Raw genomic sequence first — 4,321 nt, 5'->3', positions numbered from 1 at the left:
TTATTCCTCTCAAACACTTGGTCAAAAGGGTTATATTTGCAGCAGATTAGGAGGGTTAACAAGGGACTTGAATTTTGAAGTGCCATTCATCTTGAAGTAGCAAGCGCCCTGTCTCCTATAAATGGAATGTCATGTTATTTTTAGATGAGGCTTTTGCCAAGAGGATCCAGGACACGGTGAACAATGTTCCATCTGATTAGTGACCTTACTTAAACATGTGAATGGCTGTGGTTCCTTAACATTATTTGCAATAAGTCTGTGGCAAGCCTATTTTCTTAGTGAGGGTACACAATTTAGATCATAAATTTATAAGATGGGGGGAAGCCATTTGAATAATGCAGTTTCTTGTTTACTAATAACAGAACACAGAAGTTGGAGATGAGAGTTCTACTACACTTGAGTTAGGTAGGGCATCAAGGCATATTTTCAACCCAAGATCTCTTAAAGGATTCTCACTGACATCTGTGTTGCAACATCTCCTAAATCCAGATCTGCTCATCCTGAAGTCAGAGTCCAAAGGCCAGCCATTTAAGCAGATCACCCCCAACACCAATAGACCTAGGATTAAAAAGGAGACACAGAATATTATGTAAGAACAAAATAAGCATTTGCTATTTTGTTACACCACTTGACTCAAGAACACCATGTTATGGAAAACTACCCCTAAGCAGTCGGTGATTGGGATGCATATGAGTATGTACGAGGGGAATCTATGTGCAAATAGCCTTATATGCCTATAACTCTCTGTCATTATGGAAGAAGGTTCTGGAAGGTTTGCCTGCTAGACTATAAAAGTTGCACTTGGGGCTAAAAAAAAATGTGCCATTGGGTTTTCTTATCTAGATTCTCCTTTTCTAAAAAGCTTTTTGTGAATGGACCATACAATAAACAGTATCATTTTATTGATAAGTTTTAAAAACTAGAAAATTTTCAAATTAAATTCCATTTCTTTCTTGGATTCCCACTTTTATTCTCCCAAACTCTCTGATGCTAGGGCTTAAATACAGCTCCTAAATTTAAACAGAGGACTAATTCATACAAATCACTACACTAAGGCATGTACTAGAGGGTTTTTCTTTGAATGGACAATGCTCTCCTCTCCAGAGTGAAGTCCCATGATATCCTTCAGGAAGAAGGAAAATAACCTATTCTTTATCCTACACAAAACTTACAGTCAGCTGGGGCTTATTAAATTTAAATGGCAAGTAAAGTCACCTCATGGAGAACAGCCACATATCTAGGTCCACCAGTTCTATCAGAGGATACAAAAGGAATTAGAGAACCCTGAAGTCCCCTACTGCAGGATTGGTAAAAAGATGCTCAGTGACTGCATCAGTATCATCTGGGGTATCACAGATTTCTTAGGCTACCCCAATCACACTGAGTCATTTTTCTAGGTGTGAGGACCAAGAATTTGCATAGGTAGCAAGTTACTTGCATAGTCCTTATTCTAAAAAATTTTGGAAAGCACTACCGTGGTGGCCAATCTTCAACTAGATCCCTCTTCCATAATAGGGACTGAAACACAAATGAACAAGTGGTTGAATAGGAGTCCAAGTTCCCTAAAACTTTTAAATTCTCTTGAAATTTAGATGTGTGTGTGTGCTTAGCCATGTCTGACTCTTTGCAGCTCCATGTAGCCCGCCAGGCTCCTCTCTCCGTGGAATTTTCCAGGCAAGAATACTGGAGTGGGTTGCCATTTCCTCCTCCAGGGGATCTTCCTGACCCAGGGATCAAACTCACATCTAAACAGTACTCTGCTTTTAATAGACTCTCCTAACTGGCCTCTGTGCCGATCACCTGGTGATCTCCCAGTTCCAGAAGCCATCTTCTCACATTTTGGAAACCACTGGGCTACTATGGACATTACAACTCCTCAGACTCAACCAGCTACTTAGAATCTAAATTTTTCTTTGTGGCTACTTCCTTTCCCACATAGCAGTGGACTTTGCTACATGTTTTATGAGCATGATATAGAGTCAGGGTTTAGCCCTTTTGTTCAATGAGTGTGCCCTCTGCAATTTAGGACCCCAGATCTACTGAAACCAGGAAATAGCCAGACAGGTTACTCCCAAGAGGAATGTTTATATCTGTTTTCAAATATTAGGCATTAACCTAAGCTTCTTCCCTTGGGAATCATTTCAAAGAGAAAGAGCATTTGAAATCCTTTGAGGTTCCCTTGTATCTAATCAACATATCATACAAAAGCAAATTCCATTTCATAGGCTGCAATCACAAGAAAAGGGTGGCTAGAACTCAATTAATTAACTCATGAGACATGTCTCTTTAAAAAAAGAAATGAAGCCAGTTGCTATCACAGAAATCCCAGAAACCATGATAAATAGTGTTACAAAATATTTCCTGTGCTGCTTTGCTTTGGAATTTCAGCGCTCTCCCTTGCTTTCATTCAAGTGAATCAAACACAAAGAAAGGACAATGCAGATAATTAACCTCAGGAGAACACTGGCCTGGGATATGATGTCATCTCTGTCATGAAGATCTCTGATTGAGAAAAGTAACTGAACAGGGCAGCATGGCACCACGTGTAACCTATCTGTAGTGGTTGTTCTCCTGATGTCCCTTCTCTTGGTCACCCTGGAGGCTTTTGTGACACAAGCAGCAGCTACTGTGGGGTAATTATGTGGTCGTTATATAAAATGGACTAATGCCAGCCCAGCACATTGCATGAAAGGACTGGTTGTGTTCCTTGTTAAGTGTTTTTGTCAAGCTGACCATGCCCTTTATTTGTCTCAAACACAACATGCTTATTCTGCCCCACTCTACTCTATTCACCCTGCAAATTTATGAGGCTCTATTAATCTTCTGCCCTGCTGACTATCTATGTTGCAAAGTGTCAGCAGACTTTTGTACCTTGCTAATGTACAAAGGGCTTCCTATGAGTAATATCAGCATTTTGCCTTTTAATTGCACATATAATTTTTAGGTCTTACAGCTAATAAGGGAATTGAGACCACAGTTCATCACTGTCTAGAATGGTACTCCAGGGGTGTGGGGACTGTGGAAGCTGAGGGAAGAATATAGCTGTTCTGATTCCAAGCAAGAGTCTCTCTCATTATAATGGCACCATCCCCACTCTGCTGTTAAGAGTCTGACACTTTTGCCATTATACAGCCTACTTTTCTGGGGCTTTACAACTCCTCAGTACAAATGCATTCTTCTCTGAACATTTTTTGTGTTAGATCTTGGTTCATGAGGTTTTTTTGTTTTTTTTTTTTTGGAGGGGGCTTCCCTGTGGTTCAGATGATAAAGAATCTACCTGCAATGCAGGAGACCTAGGTTTGATCCCTAGGTCAGGAAGATCCTCTGGAGAAGGAAATGGCTACTCACTCCAGGATTCTTGCCTGGAGAATTCTATGGACAGAGGAGCCTGACAAGCTGCACAGTTCATGGGGTTGCAAAGAGTCAAACACGACTGAGTGTCTAACACTTTCACACTTTGACGCATGAGTATTTTTATCATCCTGCATATCAATTCCCATAGAAATTAGTTGTGTGATATATTTTTTTTAATTTTATTTTATTTTTAAACTTTACATAATTGTATTAGTTTTGCCAAATATCAAAATGAATCCATCACAGGTATACATGAAGAAACCAACACGATCGCTTGGGCAAACTCCTGAACTTCTAAGACTTTCAAATGGGTGCACTTTTGCTAGTCCTTCAGCTGACCTTTTCTTATGGGATTTTTGGTTTTCAATGCAGACTTAGTTTTAAGTACTTTCAAGGAAAAAAGTGTTAAAATAAATGGGGGATTAGTGTTTGCAATGTGGGCATTTTGCTTTTGCATTAATAGCCTTTCACACACATTTTTACTATGCCTGAAAAATGTGCATTATTGATGAGTGTACTTCTTACTGTGCAAAAGCCATTAGGGAAGAAGTGAAAGGTCTGTGGCAGGAAGTGGAGGCACAGAGAGGGCCTGGGTGGATGGTGTTTTCATTTAGCAGTTAGGGAGCACCCATAGCTGTCTTTCCTAAACTGGACCATTTCATTTTCACTGCACACATCTTTGGGCACCTGGGAAAGAGAGGCTTGTGAAAGTGTAACTAAACAGTATAGAAAGCAAACTGGTGAATGTATCATATACAGGAAATCAGATCCTAAAATTAGAGAAAGAGGCAATTTGGGGAGATCAGACGTCCAGGTTCTTGTCTTGATTGTTTATGATTAGGGATATTTCCCTGGGCTCCAGCTGCTATAAGTGTGACTCAGAAAGTTGGATTGTGGGTTAGAAGCAGGAAAAAGTCCTCTGCTGGTCCCAAGGGTACCATGTAAGGAACCAAAGTATGGAGATTAA

General features: G+C 40.1%; 1 long non-coding RNA gene across 1 annotated transcript; it reads right to left on the bottom strand.

Moving 5' to 3' along the window:
* Positions 1 to 333: 333 nt before the first annotated feature.
* On the bottom strand, positions 334 to 2,787 carry LOC133258084 (uncharacterized). The gene is made up of 2 exons (XR_009739806.1): positions 2,452 to 2,787; positions 334 to 558 (listed from the first exon to the last, which is right to left on the bottom strand). It is a non-coding gene; the product is annotated as an uncharacterized LOC133258084 (long non-coding RNA).
* Between the last annotated feature and the right edge of the window lie 1,534 nt (positions 2,788 to 4,321).

This window comes from Bos javanicus, chromosome 12, assembly GCF_032452875.1.
Source record: "Bos javanicus breed banteng chromosome 12, ARS-OSU_banteng_1.0, whole genome shotgun sequence".
Taxonomy (NCBI): Eukaryota; Metazoa; Chordata; class Mammalia; order Artiodactyla; family Bovidae; genus Bos; species Bos javanicus.
Note: the sequence above shows the minus strand (reverse complement) of the source record. Positions and strands in the feature narration are given on the sequence as shown.